Source organism: Elgaria multicarinata, chromosome 4, assembly GCF_023053635.1.
Source record: "Elgaria multicarinata webbii isolate HBS135686 ecotype San Diego chromosome 4, rElgMul1.1.pri, whole genome shotgun sequence".
NCBI classification, from domain to species: Eukaryota; Metazoa; Chordata; class Lepidosauria; order Squamata; family Anguidae; genus Elgaria; species Elgaria multicarinata.
The window spans coordinates 49,588,141-49,609,523 of record NC_086174.1 but is presented as its reverse complement, the minus strand read 5'-3'; the positions used below and the strand labels follow the sequence as shown (position 1 = coordinate 49,609,523).

The 21,383-nt window shown below is 42.3% G+C and overlaps 1 protein-coding gene across 2 annotated transcripts in view; it reads left to right on the top strand.

Moving 5' to 3' along the window:
* Nucleotides 1–1,486: 1,486 nt before the first annotated feature.
* Nucleotides 1,487–21,383, top strand: part of TJAP1 (tight junction associated protein 1) — a 54,460-nt gene continuing 34,563 nt past the window's right edge. The window contains exon 1 of one of the 2 annotated variants that reach the window (XM_063124245.1): nucleotides 1,487–1,719. The gene's annotated coding sequence lies outside the window, so the exon portion shown is untranslated. Of the gene's footprint in view, nucleotides 1,720–20,197; nucleotides 20,209–21,383 lie in introns of those variants that run through there. The other variant, XM_063124246.1, reaches the window with a different exon arrangement.

The following is a 21,383-nucleotide window of genomic DNA, read 5'->3' as shown; positions in this document are numbered from 1 at the left end:
ACGATAACCATATTGTTTTCTCCTGCCTGTTCAGATACACTTCTGCATGTGTCTCAAAACTCAGTACATGCGTAGTACTGCTAAACATTTGCTTGATCTGTTGAGTGGGAGAAATGGACAGGCAAGGGCATCAGCCAAAAATATGATGTTTCAGAAAAGCCTTTAACATGTTGAGCACTGAGCTTAGCGTACCACCAAAATATTATGGAGATTCAAAAGAGCTGCTGCTGGGACACTTGAAGGACAAAAGTGCTTAGCTTTCCTCCACCTTTTCTCCCAACTCTGGGAAAGAGGCCTGGGGTTTCTAGCAGCCAACAATGTGGATGCACATCATCCTTCCCCAACCTAATGTTCTCCAGATGTGTTGGACTCCAACTCCCATCATCCACAGCCAGCATGACTACTGCAATTTCTTTAAAAATTCTCCTTCCCATGAACCTGTCCATTGTCCATAGCTGTGTTGTATGATGCAACTGCATTTGATCCAGTTCCTGAGGCAAAAATGCACACCTGAAGGATTTACATCAGGCATGTTTAAAAACGCAATGCCCACAGAAGAAAGTGAGGAAACAGATCAATAACATGAGACTAATACCAAATGAATTGCCTACTGCAGAAGAGAAAGTGATAGAACAAATAAAATAAAGGAAACTGTGCTTGTCCATCAGAAATGTCAAAATCCACTGTCAGGCAATACTTTTATTGTGACCAACCCAATATGCATAAATTATGGGGAAGCTTTTGAGATTGCCAGAGTTCTTCATCAGGCAAGATATTACAAAAAGCAGGTTAAGGATGCAATCCTATACATGTTTAGACAGAAAAAAAGTCCTACAACTCCCAGCCAGCATTTTCATGTTTTCTGTCAAAACATGCATAGGATTGCGCCCTAATTGTCCTTTTTGGTGTCATTCTCAAGCAGGTGAGCAGAGGAGAACAGTCTGAGACTGTCGCCTTCAGCACACTCAGTATAGAGTAACTCCTTGGACTTCTGAATAAATATTGCGCTGCAGAAACGTTACAGAAACGATATAGAGCCGGGATCAGTAATAAAGCTGTAGGTTCACGTTGACAGTAGGTTGTATCTAAGGTTAACCTAACAAGCCCCAATCATTCCAGTGGGACTACTCTAAGTAGAACTACACTAGATTCAACCTTATGTTATCATTTCGGCTTTTTTGTGTTGAAAAGCCTTGTTTGACTTCAGATCCGCCCCACGTGATCCCCCCATAGCAAAGTTGGTTTCCCCCTCCGAGTCTTCCGATGTTCACCTCCCCTTCCCCAAGCCCCCGCTACCATGCTAAGCCTCCTAACTCCGAGAGTGGCCTCCCCCTCCTTTTTGGGTGATGATGCAACCACGCCGGTACGTGGGGATTCCACCGGATTACCCGGCATGCCCCGCGGCAAAATGGCGGCCTGAGCCCAGCTCGCGGGTCCCGGCCGAGAGGGGCGGGTGGGGGGAGGTAAAGTTTGCGGCGGGCGAGGGACGCTTTCCAAGTGGCGCCGTCAGGGCCGGGCGGTGGGGTGGAAGTCCGCCCGCCCGTCCGGCTCAGCCGAGTGAGCAGAAGGCCTCCCCCGCCTCCCACCCCATGCATAACAACAATAATAAACGCTCCACAGTTTGAAGGACTGCGGGGGCTTCTTCCGCGTCGCTCCTCCGAGCAAACTGCAGCTTCCTCCCGGCGGCGATCCTTCGCTTCAGAGCCCAATCCTGTGGAGGTAATCCTCAACTCTAAACCCCGGGAAGCTCCCTTCTCCCGCAGCTCCTGAGCCGTCCGGGTGGGAGGGGAAATGGGCGGGAGCTAGCCCTGCCTCGCCTCCAGGCTCTAGCTTCGCTGCTGCGGCTGGAGCACCTGAACTTCCTCCCCACAAGAAGAAAGGTACAGTATAGGCAGCGCAATCCCCAGCAAACCCTGTGCGCCAATGCAGTCCAATAAGAGGTGAAGTGGGGCTGGGGCGGGTGAAGTGGGTGGGTGGTCGCCGTCGTGGTGGTTAGGCGACGCAGTGATACAATCTCGTACAGCGTTTGGCGCCGGCGTCTCCCCCCGCCCGGGTTCCTCCTCTCGCCGTGCCTTTCCGTCTTCCTCGCCCTTCTTCTGAGGGAACGGAGGTGTCTGTGGGAGTTACTTGGCACTGGGGATAGTATTGATTATTGTGGGGAAGTAGATGCCCAACAGTGAGGGCAATGGATTACTTACACGCACACCCCACGAGGAAGGTTGGTAACTAATATGGAGGTTGATATGAGTAGGTTTGGGAAGTGGTCAAATGGTTAAGGAAGGGGAAAGGTCCCAGAACCGCCTGATTCTGTTAAGGCAAGAAAGCATCTCTTAGATACCTCAACACTGAAGACTTGTGTGGATTACAATTTTTTTTTAAAAAAATGTTTTTATATCCTCCCTCAGCCTACAAGCCCCCCCCCCCAATTCTATTCTCACAACAACCCTGAGAGATAGATTGGACTGAGACTGAAAGAACCAGGCATGTTTAGCCTTGAGAAGAGAAGACTGAGGGGAGACATGATAGCACTCTTCAAATATTTGAAAGGTTGTCTCATACAGGAAGGCCCAGGATCTCTTCTACATCATCCCATAGCGCAGGACACGGATTAAGGGGCTCAAGTTATAGGAAGCCAGATTCTGTCTGGACATCAGGAAAAACTTCCTGACTGTTAGAGCAGTACAAGAATGAAACCAATTATGTAGGGAGGTTGTGGTCTCTCCCACACTAGAGGCATTCAAGAGGCAGCTGGACAACCATCTCTCAGGTATGCTTTAAGGTGGATTCTTGCATTGAGCACAGGGTTGGACTCAATGGCCTGATAGACCCCCTTCCAACTCTACTATTCTATGATTCTATAATGATTGGCCCGACATCAACCAGTGAGCTTCACGTCTGAGATGAGTTGAGCTTGGGTCTCCCAAGTCATGCTACACCACACTGGCTCTATCATGGACGGGCTACATATAGATATATTGGCCAAATCCTGAACTTTCTGAGCCCAGCAGCATCCAGTCATCTTGTCTGGTCCTCAGTTCCAATTTTCTGCTGCAGATCTCCTTTGCCTAACCCACAACACATCTTGTGTCCTTGCCAGGTAGGGGTGGGGAATGTTGCCTATTTGTCTACAGGAGGAATCAGAAGTAAAGATGTTGAAATGTTGAAGGTAGACTATATGTGAAGTAAGATTGTGGAGCATTAGCTAAGGGAACTTGTATGTGAATGAACTGAAAGGGCCCAGCCATTTTACAATGGACAATAATCAAAAGTACACCAGCCTCTATTTTTGCAATAACCCATTGCTAAGAATGCACTCCCTAGTTTATAGTTTGTAGGTGTAATGTCTAAATATTCTTACTAATATTATACATGAATTTGCCATCTGCGGTGTGCTAGTTTCTGTTCCCTGAGGTGACTTAATGGCTGTGAAAGGTTTCTGCTGAAAGTCCATTCTGGACATTAGTCCCATGTTTCTTATGGATGTCCTTTTTTAATGTATTTTTTAGTTTATTATGGAAACTGGCAAAGTTACAGAGATGTTTTACCTCTGTAATAACTAAAATAGGTTTTGTGGAGCTGGTTTTTTTTAAAAAATTTTTTAAAGAAAATATGCAGAATATTCTGCATATGGTGCCTTACAGAATTACATAGGCAAAAAAAATTAAAAATAGTCAGGCCCCTGCCCAGTCTCAATTAGACAATGGGGAAATAAGTAGAGGAAGAGACAAAGATAGAGAGGGATGTATGTAAAGGTTGTTTGGGAACAAGGATTAGGAAGATAAGCCAGAGAAGATGAAAAGGGTGGGTGTGAGGTGGGATTTGAAGGAAGAGAGGGTGTGCCATGTAAATGTTCAGAGAGGGAGTTCCTTGTATATGTTACTTTGCTATAAGGAGCACTTGAAACCCCTCTAATTTCTCTCCTAGTGGGCAGGGAAAATGAGGTATACTGCCCATATGGTTTCCTTAGTATTAGTGACTCCTAGATCTTGGGGTGTGCCTTGCACACCAGTGGCTGCCTATAAAGAAACCACTGTAGGCTAAGGACTTGGTTGGGTCATCTGTACGAAAAGTTATAAATTTTGTACAGGATAGCGGTCCTGTGTGTTCAGTAGTTCTGTCTTTCTATGCATGCATTTCATTAAGGGCCCAAATTGTCTCAGCAGAATAGATAATATGAGGGGCTGAACCAAACTTCTAGAAGTTAGTACCACTTCTAAAATCATGATAGATCAGCAGCTTTTGCTGATTAGTCCTAAATGACCACACTGTTGCACCAGCTCAGTGGTTTTCAAATTTCCTATCTTCACAGAATTCTCTACACATCTGCTGAGGAACTCTTCTTGCAGTTGATTCTGGGAAGTGTTCTAGGACACAAAGTTCACATGGGGGCATGAACCAGTCCTGATGCATCTCAGCACAACCCTATGTGAACTCAGGCCTGGTCTACCCATGCAGCAGAATGGAGCGGGAGAAAGAACTTTTATCACTTCAGACTGCAACTGGGGTGACATATTTTATGCTCCCCCTGTAAAAATACTTCCTTTAAGTAAAAGACATGCATATCAAGATAGGAGCCTGCATCAGAAGGAAGATCCAGTTTTGATGGGGAGAAAGGAATGTATGTGTGTTTGTGTGGCGAATAAGTCATGTTGGAAAAGAATTTTAGTTTTAATAGGGATGAACCAGAGAAGGAAGGGGTGTGATTATAAAATGATCAGATATTGCTGAAAAGTGGTTTAAACCTGAAGGACAAAGGATGGAAATGGTGAAGATGAGTGCATAGTACTAAAAGGACCACTGGAGCTTAAAACAGGTGAGAGTGAAAATTACTGTGTGAATTAAGTAATCTTAAAACCCATTAAGCAAACTATGAGAATAAGGGTGGTTAAAGAGTATTGTAAAATCTGATTCTGCTATACCTTCAGTATATATCTGTGGTTGATATTATACTACATTCTAATAACATGGATATGGAACTACCCTGAACTTGTAGCCTTGCGGGTTTTTGTGGCATTGAATTGGCCCACATGTGTCGCAGACCACCGTGGCTAATGAGACATGATGGGCTGCAGTGATCGTGTGAACCAAATCAGTGGCATAAAAAGAGGCAAGTCTGGCAAAGAAGGAGGCGAGGTTGAGAAGAGTGAAAAAGTCAAAAGGTAATAAGATTTTTGGGGAGAACAAAAGCAGCCTAATTCTTCAAAGTAAATCATTATTTTCACCTGCTTTTTATGGGAGCTCATTGGCAATGCACTGCTGTTTGTCAGTGCAGAAACACTTACAGCCATTTATTAATGCTGGTGTTTGTGGTTGTGATTTTAATATCTAGTGCTGTTGCTTAACAAATGCTGATCAATATAATTCCTCACATGAAGTCCTTCGCTTCAAGAACCACCTCTTTCTTTTTAACTAGAGATGTGTACATTTGCTGGAATGTTTGAGTTCTACAGTATGGCCCACAGTTACTGTCATCTTTAATACTGCCTTGTTCTCTCAGTTTGAGATGAAATGTTGCATGCTGGTGGTTGTCAAGTTCTGAGGCTGCCTTGCTGTAGAATCAAAGTAATTGGTACATTCCTCTATTACAGGGGTGAGGAACCTCAGGCCCAGGGGCCAAATCTGGCCCTCCAGGGTTCTCCAGATGGACCCACCTCTTTCCCCCAACCACCAATCATTTGAATATGGAAGTCGGCCTTGATGAGGGCTATAGATGTCCCCAGATCTCTCTTTTTGAAACTTGCAGCTACAGAACATGATTTGGGGAGGTATCTTAACCCTATGCCTAGAATTTTTGTATACCATGTCCATTTTATTGGACTTTTGTTTAATCGCCTGTTTGTTCTAATATCTTCATGTGAGATAACTTCATGTAAGCACAATGGCAATTAATGTATTACAGATCTAGATATTCTGCAGTCTCATTATATGTTTCCTAAATGTATACCTTTAGCCCAGCTCTTAATGGTGCTTTGGCAGTCCACTGATATTTCCTGTCTTAGCTATTTCTTTGCTCTTCAGGGCATGACACACACTATTACACTTTCTGTGCGGAGAAGAGAAGCATGTGGAATTTGGTCACTCCACGTTGCAGGCTTGCAGTGAACTTTAGACGCTATGATCTTGGAAACTATGCTGTCTTGTGGGGAAAAGATTGAGAATGTTCTAGCTTGATCTCATGCCATCTTCTATTATGCTGAAATATTTTGCTTTATTACGTAATGAAGACCTGCTAATTATTCGGCCGTATCTGCTATTGTGCTTGCACTGTTGAGAATATTTACTGAGTGATTTGGGCAAAAGGCACTAATAAGGGGCTCCGGTAAGTTGTGGCAGCAATAACAGATTAAGTGTTATGGGGGACAAGTGGGTCCAATGACAAAAATGTTGCATTGAGGGCAGAGCAAAGTGGAGAATTTTTAAATCTTTCCTCTCCAGCCTCCTCACGCTTCCCTCACTCTAGGGAAGAGGCTTAGAGAAATTCACAGCCTCAGCTGCTCCTCAGTTCATGTCAAGAACTTCCCAGTTTGAACAGAGAGGCTCCTGCACCAGCTGTCCTGCCTCTACAGTAGTTTTGGGAGTTGAAGTGTGTGTATTCTTATCATTTGGCCCTCCAATAATTGCAGAGGTTGTCTTGTCTTCTGCTCAGGTTACATTTCAAGATAAGATTCATTTACTAAGCTCAAGATGCTTAAAGCCCATGATGGCATTAGAACTATAAGAGAGCTTGAGAGAGGGGAGGGATTTGGCAACAAGAATAGGTGTCTATAGTATGTAAATCTATCCCAAGATGGTGTTCACAGCTCAGTTTAAATAGTTTTAAATTGCTTAACTATGTGTTATCAAAGGAAGAGGGTGAGGAAAGAAGCAGTCATTGCCTTGAGGTATGACCTGTGACTGCTCACTTCAGCACCAGGTTGGAGCTTTGATTTGACTAACTAGGATGGTAGCTTAATGCAGTGTTAATGATAGTTGAAACACCCTAGGATCAACAGAGCCAAAGTTGTCCCTCTAGCAAGGACAACTTCTGATGCCTGAGGCTGTTTTATCATATCCTAGCTATAAAGTAGGATTCACTGACACCTGCTACAGTAATTGCAACTGACAGATATGACTTGCATGCTTTAAAGTTCTAGTTATAATATTTTAATGTAGTTTTATTAGTCAAAAAGATTGGATTATTGCCTGTTATCAAACTGATGTTTTAACTGTGTTTGTTTTAATGTTCCAAGTGAGCGCTGCCCTGTAGCAGAATAAACCTTAGAAATCCTTTCCCTTGTTCAGTAGAGGTATAAATTCTATTTGTATTATTTACCAGTCAGTTTCCCTGATCCTAATATCAACTTGAAATCAAATCTTTTTGAAGTACTCTGCAGGACTTGGTAATTTGAGAGAGTGCTTCTTTTGAGCTTTAGTGAAATCATAAGCATGTCACTCTGTTTTTTTTCCTGTCTCTTGTTTCTTTTCTTTTTCACGTTTTGACTGTTTCTTTGAAAACAGTCAAAGAAAAGCAATTGTATGCAAAATTCTATGAAACATTATGCATTTGCTTGTAAGCTTAGTGGCTGGAGGTAACAATCTTAAAAGTTTTCTTTTCGTGGAGTAATGCAGCAATTTAAAATAGAATTCACAACTGGAGTTTTGTGAGTGTCTTCATTTGTTTGAAACACCATTACATAGATTCATAAATTCCCTTTATTTAGCTTAGTTGAACTTTAAAGTTACTCAATTCTGTCTTACTTTGCAAGTCCTCAATTTTCAATTGGATTAAGGTTGATTAATTTTAATACTTCATATAAGCCTTTGTGTTTAAAATGGTAAGTTTCAGTTGTTAATACACCCCTCCCCCCATTGCAAGGAGAATTGATTGAATGCATTTATTTATTTTATTTAACAAATAAGTGCATACAAACAAAAAAGGAAGTGGACATTATCAAATGTCCCCCTCAACATAACAGCTGAGCAACCTTTTGGTTGATAAAAGAAAAACACACACATTAGAATTCTCTCAAATATAACATTAATATGTAAATGAATATGCAATAAGATTTCATGGGTATTATGTGTTATTAGTACTTTTTCAATAACATTTTCTATGGCCAAATTTTATTGCAATTCCTCCTTCATAAAAAAAAAACTTAGATTGTGCATTTATTTGAAAGTGGAATCTTGCTTGATCCTATGAAATGTATTTTTCAAAAGATAATTTTGTATGCTATGAATTGGAGGAAAGGAACCTGTCGTGCAAGCACTGAGTCATTACTGACTCTTGGAGGGACGCCAGCTTTCGCTGACGTTTTCTTGGCAGGTCTTATAGTGGGGTGGTTTGCCGTTGCCTTCCCCGGCCGTTATTACCTTTCCCCCAGCTAACTGGGTACTCATTTTACCGACCTCAGGAGGATGGAAGGCTGAGTCGACCCGAGCCGGCTGCCTGAAACCAGCTTCTGCTGGGATCGAACTCAGGCCGGGGGGAGAGTTTCAGCTGCAGAAACTGCTGCTTTACTGCTCTGCGCCACACGAGGCTCTATGCTATGAATTAGAAATACATATAAACACATATATAGGTAAATGTAAAGACAATATATTTAAGTTGCTTCCTTGTGTCAGTGAAGGGAAAGAACATCCTTTAAAGCCACAAAATCCCTGAGTTTTTTTGCAACTACAGAACTCATTATGCTAAGCATGTTACCAGTCAATTCATGATTATTAAAATTAACCTTTCTTTAAATAAAAAAATCAAAAGACGTGTGGGTATATAGTTATGGTGGAAAGTTTAAAAGAAAATAACCTATTTTGAAAACCCAAATACTCATCCTTGATTCAAAAGCACAGTCTCTTATTTGCATCAACTATCAAAAGTGAACACAATTTATACTGTTACACATTTTCAATATATGCACACACATATACATTAATTTTGTTAGTGCATAATGCCAAATGTATAGGGTCTATACTTTGTTTGTATTGATGATGAATGTTTTCATTTGTGTGAGTGTTAATTCCAATCCTGAGGTATCTACATCCTTTTTAGTGGGATGTAGGTGCAGTTCAGATGGTTTTCCTCCAGGGATTTTACTCAGAAAAAGATTGGAGAGGCCTTGAACTTGCGTGCTTCCTCCTTCCCTGTGCTCACTGGAGAGAAGTGATTGAGACAATCTTGCAGTGTTAAGGAAGATTATGCATACAAACAAGTATGGGATCACTCACACAAGTTCACTCATCTTTCATTTCTGTCCATGGCAAGGGGAGGCAGAGGAGGGAGTATGCAAGCTTAAAGTTTCATCCTGGTTAAAATCATAAGAGGAAAACAACATCTGGATATGGTTTGTCAGCTAAAAAGCTGTGAGTTTCTCTCTAAAAACAATTTTTTTCACGTATGCATGGGCCAGAAACCAGCAAATGAAAAAGGAACACTTAGGCCCACCTGGTCTCATTGGGCACTTAAAAAGATATGAGACCCAGAGCAGCAAAATGTCCCAGTCACCTGTCTCCCTCTTTCTAGTTGAGGTACATAATATACTCTTGATGGTGATTGGGAGCCATTTCATAGTTCTCCATAGGTTGTCCAAATGTATGAAATGAGAGGGTAGTAAATTCCTTTCCTTACTCTTTCTGCCATCTTGTGGGAAGCTGCAAGGAAGCTCCCTTTTCTCTCTCTGACTTGACAGATTATTCCCCAACACAAGTTTAGGCAGAATTCCACTACTCTCAATTCTTGCATGGAGTACTGAGAATAACTACCATAAGCACTATTAATACATTGTGGATAGTGTTGTGTATATATTCAAAGTATTTGTATATATATTCAAATACTTCAAAGCCTAAAATCCAATGTAGTTTGCTATGCATAGTCTCTGCTGTTGAGACTGTCTGTCTGACTGGGTTTGGATGTCACGATAATTCATGATGGGTTAATTAAGCCACAATGGCTTAGTTAACCCATCATAGGTTATCATGTCATCTGGTGGCTTTTTTTTTAATCCACAATGTGTTTGGTTAAAATCACCGACTCTGATAACCCATGGTCTGCAGAATGGATTATTTAATACATTGTGGGTTATCATGTTGTGCAGCAGTCACTGTGGGTTATTTTGTCTGGCTACAGAGCTGCCTGGCAAGAGCAGTCAAAACAGATGCTGCTCTGCTGGCTTACTAATTAGAAATATGTTAAAGTGACCAAGCCAGCAGTGCAGAATAGGCAGGCTATGAGGTTTGGTCCAGATCCTGCAAACCCCCAAGTTGTGATAGGCATCTCCTTTTTGTGCATCTGGGATTTTTACTGCTTTCAGAATTATGGCACTGGATTTTCATAGTGAATTGTGTGCCTCCTTAGTAGAGCAGACTGGCCATGAGGTTTTGTCCCAATCCTGCAAAATACAAGGTTTTTTAAGCATCTCCCCTCTTTTGGTGCTCTTGGGATTTCTGCTCCTCTGGAGTAAATGTGCAGGGATTCGATGGTGGATTGGATGCCTCCTGACTAGTAGAGGCTGTGCCTGGAGTTTGGTCCCTATTCTGCAAACCCCCAAGGTTTTCTAGCTACTCTCCCCTTTTGGGGGCACTCAGGATTTTCCCTCCTTGGTGAGTTATTGTGCAGGGATTTTATGGTGGATTGGGTGTCTCCTGACTGGGGGATGCTGTGTATAAAGTGTTATCCCAATCCTGTAAATATCCAGTGCTTCAGAGGTGAAACAGTGCCACTGCTTGGGTGGGAGGACTGCAGCAGGACAGGGGATATGAGGCAGGGGATGTGAGTCAAATTACACACAGTAGCTTAATAAGCTTTTCACAGTAGATTATTAGCCTGCTCATGTGGTGGGGGATTGTGGGCTATTTAAAAATGAGCTACTGTGAGTAGCTTATTAATCCATTATGGGCTATTGTGATGTCAAAGTGCCGTATTTCCATAAGGAATTTTGCTCTGCAAAATTTGTGTCCTTTGTAAAAACAGCAAAGAACTTTGTGGACTGTTAATTGGAAAAAGGAAATGGGAGGGGACACTAATGCATCCCCGAACGCCTGTCCCCTCCCATTTCCTTTTCCCAATTAACACATTTTCTAACTAGCAGCTGGGATCAGTGTTGGTGTTGAAAACTGGATTCAAAGGAATTGTTTAGAGTGTTGGGGCTCAGATTCCACCTCTGCCTTGTACGCAGTCTTTTTGGCAGATTACCTGTCCTTTGCCACACTTCCTGTGATAGCCATTTTGTGGTGGTGGTTTCTAGGACTGTTTCTCAATTTGTCAAATGTGCCCATGGCCTAAAAAAGGTTACTACACCTTGATTAGAGCCCACTTCAGATGCATAGAAGCGATACCCACACATTATTATTATTATTAATTACATTTATATACTGCCCCATAGCCGAAGCTCTCTGGGTGGTTTACAAAGATTAGAAACAGTGAACATTAAAAACAAATATACAAAATTTAAAACCATAAAAAGCATAAAAATAGACAATATTCATTTAAAAATAACTATTCTGGGGTCAGTTAAGAAAAAAAATCAGCATATGTTGTTAAATGCCTGGGAGAAGAGAAAAGTCTTGACCTGGTGCCAAAAAGATAACAATGTTGGTGCCAGGCAAGCCTCGTCAGGGAGATCGATCCAGAATTGGGGGGCCACCACTGAAAAGGCCCCCTCTCTTGTTGCCATCCTCCGAGCTTCCCTCGGAGTAGGCACCTGGAGGACAACCTTAGATGTTGAGCATAGTGTATGAGTAAGTTCATGTCAGGAGAGGCGTTCCGTCAGGTATTGTGGTCCCAAGCTGTGTAGGACTTTATAGGTTAAAACCAGCATCTTAAATCGGGCTTAGAAACGTACAGGCATGTGTCTGCATGTGAAAGAATTATATGTAAAGCTTAAATGTAGACAAGATTATAACATTCACAATGGCAGAAATAGGTGATAACAGAATGTTTCTAACTTTGCTATGTTGACTTAATACCTGTAGTGGTGAAGAAACCATTGTCTCCATGGAAGCATAAACAAATATGCTTAATTTCTCTCTCTCTCTCTCTCCCCTCCTGGACTCCTTTTCCTTGTGTGTCATGACTTTATTAGACTGTAAACCTGGGGGCAGGGACTGTCTGTTTTGCTAACTAATTGTAAGCCACTCCAAGAGCCTTTTTTGGCTGAGGAGCGGGGTATACATATGATAAATAAATAAATAGTACCAACCTTATTGATGAATTCTAGTTCAGGGACTGTATGCTGGAGTTTCCTTTTCTTTTACTAAAGCATGGTAACTATAGGCGAGCAGCAGAGTATCTTGGGAGACTAAAATATTCTCCCATTCTTTTCTGTACGTTACCATTTTTTACTTCTGCACATGTTTGTAGGGAGGTATTATGAGAATGTTTGCTTTTGCATTCCTTCTAGATCATCTGATAGTGGCATTGCTTTTTACAGAATCATCTACTGTTACATTTGGGATAGGTGTTTAGTCTTGTGCATCATAACGCATAAGCAAGGTCTCATCTCAGGTAGGCATACCTGAAGCTGCAACATTGATGCTGAAAATAAGATGAGTCTCTGGTAAGATTTAAAAACTTTTGCAGAGTTAATTTGCAATGGTATAATCTTTCCCCCCATCTTTTAGTTATTTCTGAAATAGTCCTAATAGGATTTAGTGCAGTTAGGGCCACAGCTGGGTGTGGAGAGCATATTGCAGTGCAGTGTTTACTACTAGATTGACAGCCCGCAGTATAAATATTAGTTCAAACACGATCTTATACCAAAACTCCGCCCATGCAAGGAGCCAGCAGTCTTCCTGCCACGCGCCATAAATCGTTTACGGTTTGCTCGTGCCAGTGCATTTGAGGAAACAGCTGCACACTGGGATTAGCAGTTTGTAGAGGGCCTCTGCTGAGCTAAATTAGGGCCTACTGCCCTGGTTGTGAATGCTGGTAATAGAGAGGGTGAAATAGCAGAAGTGTTTCTCTGCACCAAAAGGCTATTAGTTCAGGGAATGAGGGTGGGGATTTGCGTAGTGTAGGGCAGTGAGTAATGGTGTTCTACTCTGTTAAAGTAGCTATGTGCTGACATGCTTCTTGCTCATGAACTGAGCTGGAATGCCTGATCGATGGCTGCCCTGCGTTGTCAGGAGATTAGCCACTAAATGTAACCAATATGTCATCAAGCTGTTCCCGAAGCATAGCCAAGGTGCAGGTAAATAAGGAATAGGATAGGTAGGCAGCAAGGAAGTTTCTTTGGGTTTGCTTCATGCTCATACAGAACAAATGGCTTGACACTATTTCCAGATATTGGGAAAGAGACTTCATCACAAGTATTAAACACACTATTTTGTGCTTATTAGATCTCTGCTGCCCAGTTACTCTTTTCTCACATCACCTCTGAGTTATCTCAGGGAATGCTTCCCTGAGATTTTACGTGTAGCTGAGGAGGTCCTGCTATGAGTTCCATTAAAGGTAGAGATTATATTAGTCTCGACAAGAAGCACAGCCTTCCTTGATTGTTGCTCTGGAACTGTGGAACATCCTTTAAGGCTGTACATTTCGTTCCATTCCATCCGCCATTCTGCAAGCAATTTAAAAGTGCTTTTGATTGCTACTTAAGTTTTTGGATTGCTGCTGCTGTTTTCTTTTTAAAATTGTTTTATTTGTATTTTGTTTTTTACTGCTTTAATTGTTTTATTGTAAACCACTTTGAAACTACTTGGTAAAATACATTTGTTAAAGAAACTGACAGATTCACAAAGGAAGCTATTCCAGATAAATATGTATTGTTTTCATTATCCTCCAAAGCATTTAACTTGTACAGCACTCAGCTCTGCAGACATTTGTTCTTTGGATACTGTTTTTGTCCTGCTAAAACCAAATAAGAGCTATTCATATCTTTCACAGAAACCGTAGCTGAATTTATCTTGTTTATATTCATAATTTGGTGTAGTGTTCAAAAGATTAGTGCTGCTGTAAGTAGCCCCTTTTGGCTAGATGTCTCTCAAAGCACATCTTTCTCTTGCTGTGTTTTAATCAACCAAGTACAAATCTGTTCAAACTGCATTGCACTGATAGAACTTTGCCCATTAGGTGTAGGAATAAAAATCTGTCCGTTGGATCTGATTTCTTTTATTTTTTCTGTTACATTTCCCCAAACAGGGAAGCTTGGTCCTCCTAGGTGTCAGTTTGCCACAAACTAACCACAGAACTACATGTATGCAGTTGAGCTAGTGTAGACTCTTATGAAATGATAGCTCTTGTAGACTTGTTCCTCTCAATGGGTAGTATCTAATAGGGGCCATGCTTGTATGGCCAGCCGTGCCAGTATAGGGCTTCCGGGGGCAAGCGCTGTCATGAATAGAAATGTTTGTTACTGGGAAGGACACGATCTGCCCCTTCCAGAAACTCTTTTCATTTGCATTGGGGCTTGCCCACAGAAGCGCCATGTTGTGACCACACACACACCAGGGCCAGCAGGGTTTGGCGGGTGTGCACAGGACCCCATTGAGTACTACCCCATAGCTTTATGTCCCCCCTTATGATTTTTCAAAATAATGCTTAATAAACGAATATATGCAGATTTGGCTAATTTTGCACAACTGCCACAGTATTGAGGCTAATTTGCAGAATTTGCAATTTTTGAGCTGTGTATCCAGAGGCTCACTACCTGATCATTTGGGGAATCAGAAATGAGTTGCGGACTTGCGGCTTTCCTCACCATTTCCTGTTTAGCATGGACCATGGTTTGCTGTGCTGTCAATCAGCAAAGTGCTTAATGCTGTTCCTCCAAATCAAAATTAGAAAACCACTTCAAACTATGATTTCAGCTTCTCGTTTGGAAGGCTAACCATAGATTGCCAGTTTTGACTTCACAACACACTGGTTAATGCTAAACAGGCAGGGAGGGGAGGAGAGAAAGCAGCAAGCACTAACCGTTTGGCAGGGTTGTCTGGATATGAGCCCCAGACTTGTTTATAATGTCCTGTTCCTTGACTCTCAGAATTCTTGTTCACAGTTCTGCCACTTGAGCCCAATAATTAACTTTAGGATATATTCAGCCCCTCAGAGATGCACTTTCCTTGCTGCCCATTAAATTGGTTTTTTTAAGCTGTTCTGTGTGGCTACTTCTACTTGCATCTACCATATTGAAATCCTGTTGTCATGTGTCCTCCGTTAGCTCATTTGTATTGCGGCATACTTTCTTTTGGCCCTGTTCAGAGACGATGTTTGTAGGCATAGGAATGTCTTCCATATAGTGATCCAAGATGATATGAACAAATGGTCATAAAAGGCTGAATACTATATCCCTATGTTTATGGGGTGAAGATGGCTTGGTTGTGCTCACTAAAAACACGTGTCCTTTGCAAATATGTAAAAAGGCGCTGAGGGCTGCATACATGGAGTAGGGTAACTTTACAGCGACCCTGCAAAGTACCCTAAGCAGAGAGAGTAATGTACTCAAGACTACCTAGAGAGACTTGTAGCTGAGCAGAGATTTGAAATCCATATCTGCCCAATCCAATGCTCTTTTTGCTACACACCTTGATGAAATTTCCATAAACCTGTATGAGTACAGTGAATGACAAGCCAGGTTATGGCTGGTTGATGGAAGCTATGTTACTCATGCTGAAGGAATAGCATCTAAAGTCAGATTTGCCAATAAATTTTGGCATTGAAATCTGCATGGTTTCTTCCATATTGTGGTTTCTTTAGCTCCGTTCCAGTCTCAAAGCTGGATAGTCAGGCAGACACAATGGAGATGAAGCTGGTTGGAAGAAATGCAGGTGGGGGCAGGGGGAGCATAATCTTCCTGCAGTTAAAAGGCTTGTTTCATTCTAATAAAAGAGCCTTAAATACTTTGTAGTGTTCGCATTAGTGCTGGGGAAGAGACTTATACTCTGACCGGTCAAATACAGTTTTCAAACCCTTTTTCAACTTTCAAAAACAATTTAAAAGCTCTTAAATGGTGTGCCAATATTGACCTGGTTAGCAAGTCAGGGCAGCAAATCGTGGCTTAATTAATCCACAATTTGTTGGGGCATGTACTGAGGTGCAAGCTATTTCTAGTTTGAAAAAATCTATGAACTCCCAGTTTGTAGGTTGCAGCATGACCTGTGAACCCAGTGCCTCTGGGTGGTTTATGAGTTACACAATCCAGAGTTAACTGTAAAACAAATTGTAGGTTTGTGTGTGTGTCCTCATTTTCATCTTAAAAACAAGTTTAAAACAGTTTCAAGACTGATCCAGAGAAGGCAGAAGTGGCTGCACTGCCTCTAGCCAATGAGTGCCTTCAACACCTATTGGTGGCAGAATTGTTGAATTAGCATTTTGCTCTGTTCTGAAAGGGTTGAGGTTTTTGGCTAAACTGTGCTGAAAACCTGGATAAATTGTGTGAACAGAGCCTGAAGGACAGTAAATAATGTATGAGTGAACTGTGGGCAGTGATGGCCCTGTTAAACAGCTCACACAGTTTATGAAATGTGTGTGTGTGTGCTTTTAACCTTTTTGGTATGTGGCTGAGCTTAATTCATCTCTTATGTAATCTCAGGTAACCTTTCTGTGGCATGCCTCCTCTTTGGCACACTTGAATAAGAATTATAGAGACTGATCTGTGGGGAGCCGGTTCTGCCTTTCAATAGAAATCTTAGACTAAATGGTCTTTTGGTTCTTTGATTTCAGAGGTTTCTTCAGTTTCTGGTATAAAACCCTGTAATATAAGTTCAGCATCCTAGATGGCACAGCCAGAAAATACCCCTCTGTCAAAGAACCACTTCAGGCCCATTGAACGCGGAGAACTTTTGTTCAGACTTGACCTATGGCTTCTTATGGTGGCAGCATCGTTGCTTATCTGCCACATTTTGCTTTCAAGAAACAATTAAGGGTGGGCTCCAAATATACTGAAATGTTTTTGAGACATACATTCAGAATTATTTCCCCCCTTTAGTGTTCCCAAACAACCATAAGGACCAGTAACTTTAAGAAGAAAGCAAAGCTGTATGCCATGGAGTATAACAAGACACTACAGGCTGCCTGCTCCTAGGTTAACCCAATGAGGCAATCAAGTTTCTTACTCTATTTGTTTAGAGTTCTCTGGCATATAAGCATGGCTTGTGAGTGTGATTTATAACTCTCTCTCTCCTCCTGCTGGGTGTTTGCTGCTGCTGTTGGAAGTGATGCCCCTCCCCATCAGAAAAATCTAGTTTTCTGGATGAAAGGCAGTAACCTTGTGTTGGTTGAAGAACTGGAATCTGTCTGTTTCAAGGAATAGTATTTTGTCCTGCAGCACCTGTGTGTGTGCAATCACCATTAAGCCCTTTGTTATGGAAGATAGTTCATTGTTGCCAATGATAATTCTCAGTTTGTTGTTGGCTAGTTCTTATATGGCAACATTTCGGAAGTATTGGGAGAAATTTTTGGAGGGAAGGAGGGAAAGACTGGAGAGTGATGATAGGTATATAAAGTAGAGCTTAGTTCTCCTTGTCTTACTCTTTGCCCAGCTGTATATAGTAAGTTAGCAGTACGTGTCTCTTCTTATTCTCATGAAAGTAGACTTTGTTCTCTGGAGACTGCTAATCATGCCCCATGGGGGTGTAATCAGTTATAAGGTATTTAATACATACAGGCAGGAACAGGCTGCCTGGCCAGGCTGGCAGATTGCAACACTACAATTATAAAGGGCCCCTTTCCCCCGCTCTGCCCGCCCACCAGTGGCAGGATGAGGGCTATGCCGTGAGATGCTGTAGAACATACAAAGAATAAACGTGGGCGGGAGCGGGTAAGCTGCAAAGACACCTCCTTTGCCTGCCTGCTGCTTTCCTGATTATCTGAATGCAGGGAGAATTGCAGCCTTCACAAGCAGTGCTGCTGAGACTCGTGGAATCTGGGAGCAGCTGGAGAGGGGATGGGTTGCTGGTAGAAGGGCTTCCTCCTGTTCTGCAGACCCAAAGAGGGCTTTTCTTCATGGGCATGTCTTTGGAGATGTGGAAAAACATTTCAATGTAATGCAGAAGAATGGGATTTATATTGCATCTCTCTTACCTTTTGGGGTGTGAGTCTTGACCACCTTGTAGTCTCTCTTACCCTTGTATTGTTTGTCTTGGTACAGATTAGGATGGTGTCATTTTCCTGCCCATTTTCAATCTGCAGGCAATTGTTTTTCCTTCACTGTTAATTAAAAACATGGTAGAAAAGGTTCTGCAACTTTACAGGAGCTCTCTGCCCCTGGATCTTTCTTGGGGAGCCAAAGAGCATGGGTTTGTTGAAGAATGTTAAACAGTTGCACTGTAAAATGGAATAAACAAGGTGTGAGGTGCCTTGCAATTACACAAGGTCCAGTCTGTCCCAACCTGCTCCTACTCTCAGGTATGACATTCTAATTTAAGCCTGCTGCCTGTAAAGGGGATGGGGCATGAATTCTCTAGGTTGGACCATTGCAAGGCAGACCTGGATTTAAGTTAAGTGCTTTGGGGGTGTGGGATGGGAAGAATGGGGTTCCTATTTTTAATTTCAAAGCAGCAAGCCTAAAAGCAGAACATGTATAGGACAATTAAGAGGGAAGGCATATTCTCTGCAGCTTGATCTGGGCTTGTCAGGGAGGTTGGCAGCAGCTCTTTTTGAAGTAAAGGTTCTCCTATTTCAGTAATGTCCTTTAATTGTATATTATTAGTGCACTCCATTCATGTTAGCCCTGTGTGCAATGGACAGCTGTTTGTACTTGACAAAAACTGGTAACCATTTGCTTTTGATGGAGCCATAAGGTTACTTATTCATATTGTTCACTATTACTACTGTATGAGATCATTCATACCAGTACATAAGTGTAGTGCAATTGGCTCTGCAATCATATTACTTGTCTTCACAACATCTCTGTAATGAGAGGCAGTAGTACGATATGTTTAACAACTGGGCAATTAAAACTAAGCCTTAACATAGTCAAGGAGGCCCTATAGCTGAGCTACCATTTGAACAGCTCAATTTGGGTTACAACAGTGGCCTCAAGAGTTCCAGAATGTATGATTACTTTTGCTAAAGAGAAGCAGAATTAAAGAACACTTATCTGGAGTGGTGTGTGTGTGTGTGTGTGTGTGTGTAACTCCACCCCATGTGCATGGTATGTGTAACTCCACCCCATGTGGGCTGGCTTTGAAAAAAGGTCCCTTAAATGAAACTTGTTGGGCATCTAAGACCTTTGCCTTCATATCTGAGGCTTCCTGATGTTGTTGCAGGTGGCTGTGAGGAAGAGCTCAGTGCAGCAGAAATCGGATCTGCCTCTGCTGACTTTGGCGAATGTATCTGCGTGAGAGGGTATTGGGGTGGAAGTAGAGAAAGAGGCATGTGTGTCCATGCAAGGCGATGGCAACCAAGGTGGAAGAAGAGAGCAACATTACAGTTTACCAAAGGTTAAAGGGAAAGCTCCCTGGCTTTGTACTTATTCATGCTTCTAAGTATAGCAGACCCTTTTAGCTTACCTTTGTTAAACTGAGATTTTCACAAGTTTGCAAACTGGTCATTTTGAGCAAAAACACGGGGTGGAGGGGAGCTTTTTCCATATTAAAACTGTTCCTGGCTTCAAGTGTTCACTTGCTTGCTCCCTAGTTAAAATGTGTGTTTCCGAAGATTGCATTATCTCCTCTTAATTCCCCTCCTCACCCTGTTTCTTTTGCTTCAGTGAACATGTTGGTAGCTCCAGTGCTCCCCTGTCTGGGTTCACAGCTGAGGCAGTGGTGGAGGTCTGTAGCTGGCATGTTTGAAGGCAATGCAGAGGACACGTGGGCTTGGCTGCTTGTTTTTGTTCTCTGCCTTGCGTGGAATGCAGTGTGTTTGCCTTTCTTGGCCTGTGGTTTCAGCCTGCATTCCTGTGTATAGAGTCAGCGTGGCGGCAGGCGGCGTGCTGTTCATGCCCTGCGGCTACGTGCTTTCAGCTCCACATCAAAGGTGTGTTTTAGTGAGTAGCTTGTGCCATTCCTGGCCACACCTGGTAGCCTGCAGGCACGCAAGTAGGCGGGGCCTGGGCTGTGTTTGCAGACGTTTACAGTTGATTTCTACTTACTTGTGAAAGCAGAGGAGCTCATGTTAAACAACCAAAGGAGTCAAATCCATGGTAACTGAGGAACTCCGCAGGGGGAGACATTCGCTCTAGGGGCATATCCTATCGGGAACACCATCTAAATACCTACAACACAATAACTGTTGACTTATTTCCTTCAAATGGACTAGCTTTTGTGTTTATTTTTTCTCCAGAAAGGTTGATTGAGGTGGGTTCACTCCTGTGCACTCTGCATGCTGTTGGCTGGGTGCCTCCTGACTGGTTAGTTGCTAGAGTTGTGTGTGAGAGCACTTGTATGTGTTTTTGAAGGTGTGTCACGTACTTTGTGCAGAGAAGTGTGTGGGATGTCCTTTGGGTAAATGTCTGAAGGAATGGCCTGGTTGTCCTGGGATCATATCTGGAGTTGTAAGGATTCTGGACAATACTTGTAGGCTGAATAGCCAGGCTTGCCTATTGTAATGCATCCTCCAACTCGTTCTGACCTGTCCAGGCAATAAATAGAATTTGATACCTGTGTTTTCTCTATGATCTTCCCTACTCCTACTTGCTTGTGGTGATTGGCTATTTGGAGAGCCTGTGGGATAGCACCTGATTTTAAGCAAACTTAATCATAATGGAGGAATAGGGGCTTGATCTATTAAAATACATATATTTGTCAGAATCCCTGTAACAACAGTACTGTTCTCTGGCTAGAGCTAAAGCTCCCTCTCCTGGGGGAATTTAGTATGACAGATTTGCTTCACTGCAAACTTCAGGCAGGTTGCAATATGTTGACATAGGGCCAAACTACATGTTGCATACAGTTGTGTATTTCTTTCCCCTGACTTTTAACTATAAAAAGCAGCCATGGAAGCTGCCATCAGGACCATGTAACTACACTACACTCACATTTCTCGCAGCAGTCGCCTTTTCTGCCATTTGCCTGTTCTAGCAAAGAATTAAGAGCCCCTGCCCATCTTCCACTTCCAAAGACTACTTTTCACTTTAAAAAAAAGTCAAGGGAAAGACACTTTTGATTGAGCCCCTCTTCACTTTCCCCAAGACAAGTTGTATAGTTGTGGTATAACTTTCTAGTTTTGATAATAAAGTTCTACAATGGGAAACACCAGACCTATTATTAAATAAATAAATTTGAGCATAGTAAATGTCCTTCTTGTATCAGGGCATCACGAAAGCATGCTTAGAATTCCTGAGACTTTCTGAATTGCTGCTCTGTTATGTGCCAACTTGCATAGGTTACCCAACCCTCTCCTTTTCTCCTTGGCTGTAAATTATCTGCTGTTAAGCTCAGTGAGTTCTGATCAAAATCCAGTACCCATTTACACATACTTCAGACCCATTGAAATCAGTGGAGTCTAAGCAGACCTAACTTGTAGCTGGATG